Genomic DNA, 16699 nt, shown 5'->3' with positions numbered 1-16699 from the left:
AATTTTCAGTCAATAATTATTAATAATAAACTTAAAAATAAATTATGAAAATCAAAAAATTTTCATAAATATAAATCGTAAATATCTAAGTTATGTTGATCAAAATGTACTAAATTAACGTGAGGCAGCCGTTACCTGTTGTTGAATATATTATCTCTAGCCTGGCAGATATCATTTTCCTGTTTCGACGCTTTTTTATTTTATTTTACTCATTTATTAATCCAAATTAATTATCATATATTTTTTGATCTGTCAGTAATACTCTACTTTAAACTTATTAGTGAGAAAATTGAAAATTTTATTAATAAGTAAACTTATTGACTTAAGTATATGCTCAATTTTTAACAAGTATAGATGTGTTCCTTATGAATCCTTTATTTTCATAAATTATTCATTAACAAAATTTTATGGTTTCTACGGCATTCAAAACAAAAACATTTCTGTATACACGTGGTTAAATTTTCACAGAATTATGATATATTATCTCCTGATACAGACCTAGCTCATTGAAAAATTCGATTTTCCCATTTAAAGAACATTGGAAAAATTATTTTTTTTACCTTTGAATATTTTTATCTCGTTAACAAACTAATAGATCGAATAGACTAATACATATTTTTGCAGGAAATTCAAGGCTCCACATAAATAGTGTCTTATCATTTTTTGATACATCCATCTGTTCATAGGTTATCAGAGTTTAAAGTAAAGGATGAAATCCTTTTACTTTTACGGCGAAACTATCAGACTTATCACAAAATGTTGTAGGAACTTTTTTGTTGAAAATTTCACTCTTTACAACCTATTTTCAGTAAAGTTTTTGCAAATTCCGCATCGTTTTCTAGTTTTTTTTTCATTTCGATGTCGAGCTCTTGAAATTGATCAGAACCGCTTTTTTAAGAGCTTGAAATTCAAATGAAAATAACTAGAAAACAATGCGGAATTGAAAATAACTTTACTCACAATAATATGTAGAAAATAAAATTGTCAGCAAAGAAGGATGTATAACATCTCGTGATAACTCTGATAGTTTCGCCAGAAAAGTAAAAAAATCTGCAACTTTACTTTGAGATCTAATAACTTTTGAACAAGTGGATTTATCTATAAATGATAAGATTATCTTAATGAGGTATACCTATTTTGTAGAGCATTCAATTTCCTAAAAAATATTTATTAGTCTATTCGATTTACTGATTTTTTAACGAGTTAAAAATACTCGAGGTTACAAAAAAAAAAAAAATTTTCTGATGTTATTTAAATGGGTAAATCAAATTTTTCAATGAGCTAGGTCTGTAATCGACAACGAATTTTTTTTCTTGCGCGAAAATTTTTTTGTTGTTGAACTATGATTTTTCTTACATGTGCTTAAAAAAAAAATGCAGCTTCGAAATGACGCACCTTAATATATATATATATATATATATATATATATATATATATATATATATATATATACATATATATATATATATATATATACATATATATATATATATATATATATATATATATATATATATACATATATATATATATATATATATATATATATGTAATGAGACAATGTGAATTGTCTTCGTCGTCTTCAGCCTTGCGGTTCCCATTTTTTCCCGTCCCGTTGCCATCTGAAAATACTTAAGTCATAGTGCCGGGGTCACATGACTAATCATCACGTAGACGCATGTCCGTGAGGGTGAAGTGGGGACAGAGTCCCGAGGCTAGTCCTACACCCCAAGTTATCGGTCATTGACTTCGATCCTGGATCAATTAGCGTTTAGACGTATTTTTCTCGTATTATTAAATTTCGATAATTATTCTATATTAATTAAGATACGATATTTTCTATTAATACTCTTGCAATTTTACTTATAATATTATTTTATTATTTCTTATTGATTATTATGAGTCGAGTTTAAGTAAAATAAACTATTACTGTACGTTACCGGCAATATACTTGCGATACTAAAGAATTGTTAAAATTAAATAATAAGTTCAGTGTAATAATTGCGTTATCCCACGTAGAGGGTCATTGTATATCTAGGGTATTCCAGGATACTCTTGATATTGTATCTTGCGGAAGCTTTTATTATTGTAAGTAACTGAACTTTATTATAATTGGCAATAAAACTTGTACTATTCTGATTAATTGCTTTCACTGTATCTATCACTACTCATATCACTTATTATCCTATATTACTGGTAAGAAGTATTAAATAGTATATAAAAAATATTATTAATTAAGTAAGAATTGATAAGTCAATCAACTATAAGAAATTTAATGACAAGTAATAAGCCGTGAGGTAAGTTAGTGAATTTTGCATATGTTGCTGAGTTTGAATAAGTGCGGATTTTTGCTTTGCAAGAACCCCAGCCCACTGCTCTATCCGGTAAAATAAAAATTTGTTAGAGGCCAGCCTAAGCCATGGTTCAACCTACGAATTTTGATGGCTGCTGGTTAAAATCGCTAACATAAAAAGCGATTTGTCTCAATATATATATATATATATATATATATATATATATATATATATATATATATTTATATATATATATATATATATATATATATATACATATGTATATGCATATATATTAGGGTGCTTCGTTTGAAACGACTATTTTTTCTTTCTGTTTCATCGACGGAATAGTGTTCTAATTATGTAAAAAAAATTTCTCACCAAAGATCAGCTTTTGATTTTACTTTCAAGTACTCGCTAAATGAATTTGAAATTTTCCCATTCAATTAACATGTAAATTTTAATTTTTTTTCTCTATTACCTATAGTTCCGCGGCATAGCAAGAAATTGAGTCACTATAAGGTGGAAATGACAGAGGAATCCTTCCTCTTTAAATGTGCTTGTAGCTAATTTACATTGTGTAATCGGCCTCACTGGTAAAAAATCTTAAAGCTAATTTTTTCTTAAATTTCATGGTATTTTTTATTGTACTCGCAAACGACTAACTTCACAACAAAATTGTACAGGACTTTTTTTTATATAGAATTTTATTTCCTACAAAAAAGGTTATTTAAGCCATTACCGTAGAGCTAGTAATTTCCGAGATAAATCTAATTAAATATCTCAAAATTTGAGATATCGGTTTTTTATCTGAGATTTTAGTACTTTTTTATGATATTATGGCTGTAGAAACATATCATTTATCAGAGTAAAATACAAAAATATATATTACACATTTATATGTAATTATGAAAAGTATAAAACAATTATATTTGTATTGAGAGAGGAAGTAATTACAAAAGCTTCCGATGGTCGAACAAAGACATTTGGGTTAAGATAAGAAAAGATGGAGGTAAGTGTAATAGGAGGTAGTTCTGGATATTACTGGACATATTTTTGATGATATATTAACCAGGATATATTATATATTTCTTCGGCCATAATTATATGAAAAATTACTAAAATTGTGGATAAAACAGAAATATCTCAAATTTTGAGATATTTAATTAGATTTATCTCGGAAATTACTAGCTCTACGGTAATGGCTCAAATAACCTTTTTTGTAGGGAATATAATTCTCTATAAAAAAAGTCTTATACAATTTCGTTGTAAAGTTGGTGGTTTGAGAGTAAAACAAAAAATACCATGAAAATTGAAAATGTTAAAAAAATATCGATAGTTAATGTATAATAGAACTAATTATAATTAAAATTAATCAAATCTCGAATTACGTTGTCTGTTCTTTGTCAACGGCCATATCATGCTGAATTCACCAGTTCTCGTCTAGTTCTCGTCTGAGTTCTCGTCCAGAGTGCGCTGTAGCAACACCTCACTCTGTGCAAATCTTACAAAATATTTTCAAAAAGATAATATAAATAATATAAACTATTTATAACAGTCTGCTGCAATTTAAATAAATTGTAGCTAATTAATTAATCATTGTAAAACTAATAAGTAAAACTAAAGAGGAAAAATAAAACCAACAGAGAAAGCTAACCTGCAAAGTAAAGAGGCACCTCACATGGGGAACAATGACTACGTTCAAATGTCAAAAGACGTAGAAAATGCCAAAATAAATCTAATGAATGAACAACAGACGCAACAACAGCAACTTTTACAACAACAACAACTATTGCAACAGAAAGCATTGCTACAACAACAGCAATCAGAACAAAACAGCTTCACAACTGTATTTAAAAATAATAAAAGAAAACGCGCATCAACAGCAATAGCAGAAGCCATGAGCGAGCAACATAAAAAGACAAAAGGTACCAACAAAACCCAAATAACATTAAAAAATAGATACGCACCATTAGCAGCAGGGCAGGAAAAAATTGAAGTAGATGATGATGATAGTAGCGTATCGTCAGAAGAAGATCTCCAAACATCGCAAAAATTACCCAGATCCCAATTACCTCCACCGCTGATCATGCATGGACAAATACAATCCCATCAAGAATTTCAAAAACTCCTTCAACAACAATTAAAAAGTAAATTCTATATTAAATACAAAAAAGATAGGGTCGAGCTACATACAACAGCGATGGAGGATTATAATTATCTCAAAGAGAAATGGAATCAGGACCAAATCAAATTCCATACATCTACAACTAAGGACCAAAAACGCAAAACATACGTAATTTACGGACTGCATGAAGGAATTCAGCCAAATGACATAAAAATTGAACTGGAAGCTTTGGAGTTTATCGTGCATAACGTTAACCTAATGAAAGGCACTAATAGGCCAATGTTCATGGTCACAACCAGCGCAACTACCAAACTGGCGCATCTTCAAGAAAAAGCTAAGTATCTGTGTTATATTAAAGTAAAGTGGGATTTTTACCAAAATAACAGGCGCATTACCCAATGTCATAAATGCCAAGAGTGGGGCCATGCTACCACCAATTGTTATGCTGAACCTGCATGTCTGAAATGTGCTGGAGAGCATCTTACTAAGGACTGCACAAAAACAAAAGATACTCCAGCTAAATGCGTCAACTGTGGAGGAGACCACCCTGCAAATGCCACAGTCTGCAGAGCTTATATAGAAATAACTGAAAGGATCGAAGCAAGGAAAAATAATACAAAAAAAGATCAACCTAAAACACGGCAAACCCCGGATATCGACAACTACAAGAACTTCCCATGGATGAACCAAGCAATAAACCAAAGAGGGGGTAATCCATGGAACAGAGCAAAGGAACCACCAAGTAGCGATCCCTTAAAAAGCAACTCAAGGCAAACTAACCCAAATAGTAATCCTAAAGATAATAATAATAATAATAATAAAAAATATCGTACAATCAGAGAACCAAGCAGCAGTACTAACACTACTCTAATTGATAACAACATGAATACTCATAATTTAAGTCCTAGCAATATTAATAGTAATAACAATAACTTAACTAATTTTAGGAATAGCCAAACTGTTAACAACAACAATGACATATCGAACCTTAGAGAATTAGCTTACGAAATACAAGAAATTAATCAAATCTGTGATATAAGCGAAATGCTCAATGCAGTCAAAAATCTCAAAAAACAATTGCTACAATGTACAAGTAAATCACAAAAATTTGAAGTCTTTATTGAATTTAGTAAAAAGTTAGATTCATAATGGGTAAAATAAACTTATGTAGTTGGAATGCAAATGGGCTAAAACATAAAATAGGAGAAGTAATAGAATTTCTCGATCGTATGAAAATAGATGTATTTTTAGTAAATGAAACAAGACTTAGTAATATTGATAAAATCAAATTACGTAATTTCACAGTAATTAGGAAAGACAGCACTAGCGCTGCTGGTGGCCTAGCCAGTATTATTAGAAATAGTATACCGTATACCAGTATTAATCTTAAACAAAATATACAAATAGACTGCATGTGTATAAGATTAATCAGTAAAATTTACATTGTTGCAGGATATTGTAGTCCAAATAAAGGCTTTACTGCCAAAGACTTAGATAGTATTTTCAATATAGGAGAAAAAGTATTATTGGTTGGAGACCTAAATGCACGACATCATACATGGAACGGCCACGTAAACAACCTGAGAGGAAGAGTCCTATACAACTACACTATGAATAACAACTGCAGCATAATGTACACAGATGAACCTACTCATTTCCCAACAAACAACACAACACCAACAACAATAGACATCTGTGTCAATAAAAACGTTAATAAACTCAGCGAACTCAATGTCCACAATGAACTTAACTCGGATCACAATCCAATTACACTTACCATCGGTGAACAAGGCACATATATAACAACTAAAATAATATATGACTATGATAACGCTGACTGGGATGAGTTCAGGAAAGTATTGCATAACAAAACTACAATAAACAATAAAATAGAAAACACACAAGATCTGGACAGTGAAATACAAAAACTCACAAATAATATACAATACTGTTCCAAAAAATATATATCAGTCAAAACAATACAACAAGCAAGAGATAAAATTTCTGACAATATCAAGAATCTTATCAAAGAAAGAAACCGGATTAGACGAAATTGGCAAAAAACTCGCAATAAAAAGTCTAGAATCGAGGCTAAAATATTAACAAATACAATTAAAATTGAGATTAAAAACGAAAGAAATAAAGAATGGACCAAAAAACTGGAAAAACTAAACCCTAGAGACAATTCACTGTGGAGAATGACGAAAATATTTAAGTCTGAATTTAATGCAGTACCAACCCTCGAAAATAATGGAGATGAAGCAAACACTGACCAAGAAAAAGCAAACATGCTTGCCTCAAGATTTGAGGTAGTTCATGACATTGATGTAGAGAACAACACAGAAGAACAAGAAGAAGTAATTCAGGTAGTCAACCAATATCTAGAAGAAACAAATACCCTGGAATGGTACAAATTTTCCACTACCCCTGGAGAGCTGTGGAAAATAATTAGAAAACTACCATCTAAAAAAGCACCAGGTTTAGATAATATACAAAATATTGTACTTAAAAATCTCACCAAAAAAGTTTTGGTACAGCTGATGCACATTATCAATGCATCATTCAAACTCTCTCATTTCAGTAGCCACTGGAAAACTAGCAATATCATACCTATCCTAAAACCAGGTAAAAAACCAAACGACCCAAGCAGTTACAGGCCCATCAGTCTGTTACCTGTCTTGAGTAAAGTCACAGAAAAAGTAATACTCAAGAGACTCAACAGTCATGAACAAAAAGAAAATATACTGGCTGATCATCAGTTCGGATTTCGTGAAAAGCACAACACAGTTCAGCAAGTAACGCGCATTGTAAATGATACCAAAGTACACTTCAACAAAAAAATGGTAACAGTAATGTTGCTGTTGGATATAGAGAAGGCATTTGACAGAGTTTGGATAGACGGTATTATTTATAAAATGATACAATACACATACCATCCTGTATTAATTAAGTTCCTGCACTCTTATCTCCAGAACAGACATCTCCAAGTGAACGTCAATTCCGTAAAATCTACTAAAAGGGCAATAAAAGCAGGTGTACCACAAGGATCAGTCATTGGGCCTAAACTATTCAATATATATCTAAATGATCTACCTACTTTTGCAAGAACAAACCTTGCTTTATTTGCGGATGACACAGCTGTGTACGCGCACTCATTCAATGCCAATGTCGCCGCTAAGCAAATTCAAATCCACATGAACATTCTCGAACCATACTACAAGCGATGGAAAATAAACCTGAACGCGCAAAAAACCGAACTCATAGTTTTCTCCAAAAAACGTACCCAGAATAAAATATTTCAACCTGTCAGAGTTTATGGACATCCAGTGACACCAGTCAATAGCGTCAAGTATCTTGGTATGCACCTAGATAGTAGACTAACATACAGAAATCACATCAAACATGCTATAATAAAAGCTTATTCGGTTCAACGAAAGTTATACCCACTCATGGCTAAAGGATCACCATTATCGAAACACAATAAATCATTAATATATAAAATGATACTGAGGCCAATACTATTATATGCTGCTCCTGTGTGGTGTGGTGCGGCTCCAACCAATATCAAAGTGATACAAAGATATCAAAACAAATGCCTAAGACTAATTTTATCAGCAGACAGGTATACAAAAATTACGGACTTACACAATAACACTAGCATAGCATACATCAAGGAATATATAGATAAATTATCTGATACATTTTATGAAACTCAACTTAATGTCAATAACTTAACTAAAAATATAACTAGCATTAGATCTTATAATTTGCCGATGGAACTAAAATATAAATTGCCTTATAAAACACTGAGAATATTTCATGCTATAAAATAATAGGTATTACCATTACTACTAAATTAATTATAAGTATATCTTAACAAACAGACAAGACTGATAAGTGCCTTGTAAGATAACTTCCTTCAATTTCCATAGATAGGTTTTTTATACTTATTTTCCTATAAAATATTATAATGTTCTTGAAAAATCGCATACGAATACATGATCACAAATGTACAAATTAAAAGAAAATAATTAATTTAATACAACTAACTCCATATCTGTAGGTGAATCTGTTCTTTAGAAGGAACTACAATATATGACAAAGCTAAAGCCAAGTATATATGTTTAAGCAAATGTATATATATGTATATAAAAACTATATGAATAAATAAATAATATAAAAAAAAAAAAGTTCTTGTCTGGTCATTGAAGTTAAGCAGCATTGAGCGTGGTTAGTACTTGGATGGGTGACCGCTTGGGAACACCACGTGCTGTTGGCATTTCTTTTTTTTTTTTTTTCTATTCGCTAAAGACTCAATTTGTTTGCTTTGTATTAGTTGAAGAATAAATTTTTTTTCTTTCTTATCGTAGTTGCAATTTTTAATTAAATCACTTATTATTAGATACATTTCATAAAACGATCATTGAACAATATTATTTTCCAAAAAATTGTTCAAAAAATAAGTCAAATGACTCGACATACGTGGAAAATTTGTATAAGTTGAGATTTGATTGATAAAACGACTGTCTTTCGTATACATCAATTTTTCGAGAAGTAATTGACAAACATAAATAAAACATTCATCTGAAGATCGGAACGTTTTTCGCTCAACTAAAATAAAAAACTAATTTAATAGAACTTATTATAACTTAAAGTAGTTAAATTTCGAATTATGTTGTCCATATTTTTTCAATGGTTATATCATACTAAATTCACCAGTCTCCTATAATACTTATAAGAATACCAAGCAGAATAATAAGAGACTACACTATATCATTTAATAACTCCATCAATAATTATCACTTTCCTAAAAACTTGAAAAAGGCTAAGATGCTTTCTATATTAAAAAAGGATAAGGATCCAAATAACCCTTCCAGCTATCGCTCTATAAGCCTAACTCCTTGCATCAGCAAAGTGATTGAAACCATAATTAATAACCATATCAAAAGGTTTTATACAGAAAAAACGTCATCCTGGATAATCAGTTTGGGTTTCATCACAATTACTCAGAAACTTATGCCATCAATAAGCTAATTCAAGATATTAACTACCACCTTCAACACAAAGAATACATTGGTGCCTTGCTAATTGACATTAAATAGGCGTCCGATTTAATCTGGATAAACGGACTTATTTACATGCTACTCAAGAAGAACAGCTGGCTTTGGCTAATTTTCTTAATTATTATTATGATTACAAACATGAAATTTGTCACTTGATACGGCTCAAACATTAGCTCAATTTTATTACTCATGAAGGAAGGGGCGGTTCATTTACCAGACCTATTCAATATCTAGAACTATGAAGTTTTAAACTTATTTGAGCTCAATAATAACAACACTTATTCAATAGCTTTTGTCGACGATCTCGTGACATATGTTATAGGAAGAAACGTAACGGAAATTCAAGACAAATTCACTGACTTGGTCTCCAAAATTAATAATCAATAAATATCGTAGAACCTCAAATAAACCCGGCCAAGTGTGAATTAATTTTATCTCGTAAATCAGCTAAGTATTGTACCAAATCTAACTTAAATCCATGCAGAAACTTCAGTATTAAAATCGTAGACACTTCGTCTGGCGAAGAAGTAACTATACTCCATAAAGAAAGAGTAAAATATCTTGGTTTTAATATAGATTACCTGGTGCGTAATAAGCAACACATCAATATTTAATTTGAAAAAGCAATAAAAGCGTTCAGATCTCTTAGCAAACTATTCCACAACAAAAAGCTAAGCCTGAAAGTAAAAATAATAAGCTATTTCTTGTTAGTCCGTCCCACCATCACCTATGCTGCACTTATGTGGTGGAACACATTAGTTCAGCTGAAACTAATTGCTTCAAATATATCTCCTGTCAAGACCTATGTGATGCAGCAGCTATTTCAAACATCGAGTGGTTTATAATACGTCTTACTCGTGACTATTTCGCTAAGCTTCCAAGCAGTAAAAACGGTCTGATCCCTAGATACCAACAATTAACTAAAGTTTGATAAAGCTAATTATGAAGGATTAATATCGCCTTAAGCCTTTATTATTGCGGTTAAAAAAGGACTAATGCAAAATCTAGATAATATAACGAATCTTTATCATTGGAAACGGCATCCATTCATCACGAAAATAGTAATTAAATGGGATGACTACGCCAAAAACAAAGATCAATTTGCATATTCAACTGCCCTACCGATGAGAGACCTAGTTATCTTCCATGGGGGACAAATCAAGAAAAATACTGGTGGCTCTCCAACGATTTAAGGCATCTTAAGATGCTTCAAAAAAAACAGAAAGACTGGATAAAGACATAGATAAACCATAATAGGTAAACTACTGTATATACCGAACTACCATTGTAAATAGTGTAAATATTCGTCCTCTGTATATATCCCCACAACCTGTTCCGTTCCTTCTCCCTCTTCTTACTTGTCACCCTTAGTTATGAATCTACTAATATACATTTAAGGATGTACAAACAGGTTTCCCGTACTCATACGTTTGACAACTATAAATTTATATTATTATTATTTTTTTTTAATACTCAAAATATTGTATTGTCATGTGTTTGATTATGACAGAAATAAATCAGCAAAAAATTTACCGTGATAAATTTATCAATTCTGAAAAAGTTGTAATCTCAGCCACTTTTATATTCTCTAAGTTACTAAACACAGCAAAATGTAATGAAATGGATGTTAAACAATAACTTAATAGTATATTACACACTTAAGGCAGTAAAGTAAGAAATGTCTCAGATCACATGTAATTGTTTCGCCGAGGCGAAGCCGAGGTCAATAAACATGTGATCTGAGGCTTTCTTATTTACTGCCCAAGGAGTTTATACTATTTTTCTCCTCGACGGAGGTAGAAAGCGGCAACTTCGTTTTGCACAGCGGAACAAAAGTTGACGCTTACCGCTTGAGGACGAGAAAAATAGTATCGTTAAATAAAATAGTGTTTTAAATTTATCGATAAAATTATTACTATTACATTAATTAAAAAGATAACACAAATATTGAAATTGACATTTGACAGGTGTAGCTTATGTTCAAAACCTACTATTTTTATTATTATTCTGTATCTCTATTTCACTTTAATAGCATATGTCTCTTTTTAATGATTCACAGCGTAATTCAGCGTTGTCAAATCGTTTAAGTTATCGCCGACAGAGGTTAAATTTCCCAGAAACCTTGACTTTTTTTTTAAATATTTTTTTTTTGTTCAGTGTAGGCATACCAAAATTCTATTGGATCAATCTCCTTATTAGTATTTCTATTTACTATTACGTAGTTTTTTTTATTCGCCTTTTTCCATTCCAAGTGAAAATTATTGAAATATGTCGACGCTCACGAGTTTCTCCATCAAAGCAATGAATTAAAATTCAAACTTTAACATAAAATAATTAATTAAGGACCCCGGTGATCCCTTCGGAAATTTTTATAATTGAATTATATGTATTTCAACTATATTTAAAAAAAAATCAAGCCTTAATCTTTTTAAAGCTTTAATGTTCGTACATTCTTAATGTTTAAATGATTTTTTAACAAGAAATTTTCATTTAACTTCCTGCTAATAAAATCGACGATTTTCGAAAAATTCGGGAAGTTATTGTTTTCATCCTAAGTGATGGATGAGGGCAATTGTGTATAATGGCGTGTCTGAAATCTTAGTGATTATAAGTGGAAGAAACCCTTTCAATGGCATTAAGGAGAAGTTGCGTCTTACCACTAATCTGCAACCTGTAGACTAATACAGGGAACTGGTGAAATGGGAGGGGAGGGGGGGCATTCCAAGCCCCACTTCGGCCAGAGCTCATTCTTCTTGGGATAGAAGGATTGTTAGGCCTAAGTGAGGTAGGACTCGTGATGGCTAGTGGTGAGGCACCTACATGCATTGCATGAGGATCTCTGATCTGATCATTGATCCAAAGGTAAGCTAATGTGAGCTTATACTTATATTTCGCTTTTGCAATATTATGGTAGAGGATAGGGATATTACGCAGCGTGAGTATGCCTAAAAGAGTGAAGAATAGGCCTACCGTCAAACGGAAGTGGACTTCGGTCCCGTTAAATTAATTAATTAAATCAGAAAATTATTATTACAGATGTTATCGACGTAGTTGATCATCGTTTAGCATTAATAAAATCGGATGTCCGTAATAAACTAACAGGCGTAAATAAGGAGAGGGTAAGGTCAGTGGAACCACGGAGCAACTGAACCAGTAAGCTTAAAAAATCTAAGAAAATATAAAAATGAGTCGTCTTCTTGGAATTATATTTTGATACACTAAACCTTAGTCTGACCAAAATTTGGAACCGATATGATGATTTAATTTTAAACAATTAAAGTTTTTAGGCAAGTGAATTTTTTTTTCAGCTCCTGACAAATTGCTTAATAATTTTTCAATTTTCAAATGTAATCTTAAAATTTTTTTGTAATACCTTCTTATATATATAAGTCATAAATTTTTATCTTTACTTCTAGTAAAATAGTTCTTCAATGTTTTTTTTTTTTAACTAATTATTGCACTAAAATCATATGGGGTCAATTGAACCAGTATTTTCAGGGACGGTTGAGCCACACTGTGATCATCTGACATGCGCGCGCATTTTGACTGAATGTCAAAAAAAGCTAAACTAATCAAAAAAAAAAAAAATAATTATATAGACAGAAGTTATAAATATATGTTATAACATATAATTATATAAAATAATTTATATTATTAGAAGTGTTGTAATTTCAGTTTTAAGCTGTAATAAATAGTAAATTATTTATTGAAGTTATTCGTTTGTAGTTCTAATACTCTTGGTTCAATTGTCTCCGACTGGTGGTTCAATTGCCCCCGCAAAGGGGACGATTAAACCATTTTAACCAGTTGTACGATTTCATATTTATTTAGAATTTTCATCATTTGTTAAGTTATGTGCTTATGAGAAATGATAGTCTATATAATAAAGTACAATTTCGTAATAAGAAAGTTATCATTTTGCTTTTATTCATCTAGAAAAACAATGTTAAAGTATTTTTTGGTTCAATAGACCCCAGCTACCTATTTTATGTAAACGTAAATTTGTTTACATTAAATAGGGTACAAATATTTTCTTCTTTATCGATCACAGCATTGGTAGATTCCATATTATCCTCAATGATATTGCGTATATGATACTTTGCAATGGTAGGTAAAATTATGTATTGTGTTATTCTTAAGCTGGATAAATATTCCAGCTCAACTCATTCAAGTATCTGATACCGATAATGACTTTTAACACGATGTTAAAAAAATATCGATAGTTAATGTATAATAGAACTAATTATAATTAAAATTAATCAAATCTCGAATTACGTTATCCGTTCTTTGTCAACGGCCACATCATGCTGAATTCACCAGTTCTCGTCTGATCACTGAAGTTAAGCAGCATTGAGCGTGGTTAGTACTTGGATGGGTGACCGCTTGGGAACACCACGTGCTGTTGGCGTTTCTTTTTTTTTTTTTTCTATTCGCTAAAGACTAAATTTATTTTCTTTGTGTTAGTTGAAGAATAAATTTCTTTTCTTTCATTTCTATGTTGCAATTTTTAATTAAATCACTCATTATTAGATTCATTTCATAAGGCGATCATTGAAAAATATTATTTTTTATTACATTTTAGAAAAAATAAGTCGAATAACTCGACATACGTGGAAAATTTGTATAGTTTAAAATGTAATTGGAAAAACAATTGTCTTTTGTAAACATCAATGTTTTAAGTAATAATTGATAAACACAATTGAACAATAAATTCGTTTCTTTCTTTTCGTACACTGAAAAAAAAAATTTATTTGAGTCAACTAAGATTTATTTGAGCCAAAGATATCATATATTTAGATATGGCCAAATAAATATTCAATTATGAGAAAGATTTAATATATTTGAGTAGTTTAATTGCGTGAAATAAGTGATTTTTTTGTGGTAAAGAAATGATACAATTGCTACGAACAAATATGGGCTTCGAATATATGTATAGTATCGCCAAATTTTAGGTTATTTGCCGCAAATCTAATATCTTTACCCCAAGTATATCAATCACGTACCACAAATAAATGATTGATTTCTGTCAAATTATAAAATTATTTAAATCAACTGTCATATTTAGTTGTACCAAATATATTTATCTTTCATTAAAAAATATTTGAAAAAATGGCCACAAATAAATTGATTTATTTTCGACAAATATTTCTTATTTTAAGTGTAGTTGCAATTTTTTGACCCTGTGGGCCAGCCCAAAAACTTTACGGAGCTTTCGAGCTCCTTGAGCTTGAAAACATTGTTGTGAATACATTTTCGAGCACTTTGACTTCGAAAATACTTTTGTATGCCGTTGTTTTCCAAAAAAAAAAGGTTTTTCACCATTTTTTTCTTCAACGATATCTCTCGAACGAATTGGCCGATTGAGATAATAGAGGTGACATTTGACGCGGCTTATAAAGTTTTGGAGCTGATTAGATTTTGGAATCAATCCATCAAGCATAATACAAGCTCTCAAAAAAAAAAAAAAAAAAAAAAAAAAAACATTTATGATAAAATTTTAATTTTGGAATATCTCCGAACGCACCGTACCGATAAGGCTCAATTTTTCACAGCTTGTAGGAATTAACAAGCCGTGTCGAATACCACCTTAAAGATAAAAATCGGCTCATACGTTCAAAAGCTACTAAATATTTACATACATACGTACGTTCTTATGTAAATACACCCACACGAAAAAAAAAAATATTGTTCCTTGAACGATCTAAAGTATATCAACTCGTAGATTGTTACCACAACGATACGTATACTTATGGTAAAAATATCGTATCGTTCCTATAACTATCTATTAGATAGCTGTGAGCTCTATACGACTTTCTGTAATTGTCATCTGATACGCCACCGTCTAACCTAATTAAACATCCATTTTGGCGGCTATTTTCAAATATAACAATTCGAGTTCATTTTTTCGAATATTTGTTAACTATCTATAACCTTACTGATTATTAACCTAATGATTAATGTAATAAAACTGCTATATATTTCAATTGTGAAAATTATGTAAAAATCAATTTATATTAATTTAATTAATTAAATTTATATTATGTTTAAATATATATATATATATATATATATATATATATATATATATATATATATATATATATATATATATATATATATATATATACATATACATATAATTATATGTATATATATATATATTATATTAATTATATATTATTATGCAATATATGCAATTTATGCAATAACTATTAATTATAATTAATAGTTAATATAATTAATAATTAATATAATAATATAATATAAATATAATATCATTAAATAATAATATAATTAATAATTAATATCATTCTTAAAATCGATCAGAACACAATTTTTTTAGGAGCTTGTCATTAAAATGAAAATAACTAGAAAACAATGCAGAATTTAAAAAAAAATTATCAATGATAATTTGTAGAAAATGAAATTTTCGGCAAAAAATATTTGTGACATTTTATGATAAATCCGATAGTTTCGTCGGAAAAGTAAAAAGACCCCGAAGTTTACTCTAACTTGACTTCAAGCTCCAATAACTTTTGAACAGATGGATTTATCAAAAAATGATAAGAGACTTTTTTTTGTAGAGCGTTGAATTCCCTACAAAAATGTATGATGGGCTTATTCGTACGATGAGCCGTTGCCGAGGTAAAAAATGCCAAACTAAAAAAATTATTTTTTTTCATGTTATTAAAATGGGAAATCAAATATCACGAATCGCCACCTCTTAATATTAATATTACGAGCTCAAACTTTCACAGAATTTTTTTTTCGTCATGTCAAATGATATTTTCATGGTATCCAAGAAAAAAAAATTAAAAGTTTTATTTGGCGCACCCTAATATATATATATATATATATATATATATATATATATATATATATATATATATATATATATATATATATATATATATATATATATATATATATATTTTTTTATAAATGGTATTTTTGAACCTTACTTAACTAATTATGATAGATTATGACAAAATTCCTTGCAAAATCGACCATGAGGACAAATACAATAGCCAGATTTTAAAAAATCTACCTAAAAATATTCGTTTAAATATAATTAAAGCCAGAATGTTATACTCATTTTTTTTTTTTAATTTTAAAATAAATATTCATTTGTATTTACGATAAGATTAAAATAATTATTTTATTAATTATTGATTTAAAATCATCTGCGTTGCTATAGAAATGACGGTGCTAAA

The 16699-nt window shown here is 29.9% G+C and overlaps 1 non-coding gene across 1 annotated transcript; it reads left to right on the top strand.

Moving 5' to 3' along the window:
- Positions 1–13774: 13774 nt before the first annotated feature.
- On the top strand, positions 13775–13893 carry LOC128667384 (5S ribosomal RNA). The gene has a single exon (XR_008403356.1). It is a non-coding gene; the product is annotated as a 5S ribosomal RNA (ribosomal RNA).
- The last annotated feature ends 2806 nt before the right edge of the window (positions 13894–16699 follow it).

The sequence above is a fragment of the Microplitis demolitor genome, chromosome 2, assembly GCF_026212275.2.
Source record: "Microplitis demolitor isolate Queensland-Clemson2020A chromosome 2, iyMicDemo2.1a, whole genome shotgun sequence".
Lineage (NCBI taxonomy): Eukaryota > Metazoa > Arthropoda > Insecta > Hymenoptera > Braconidae > Microplitis > Microplitis demolitor.
Note: the sequence above shows the minus strand (reverse complement) of the source record. Positions and strands in the feature narration are given on the sequence as shown.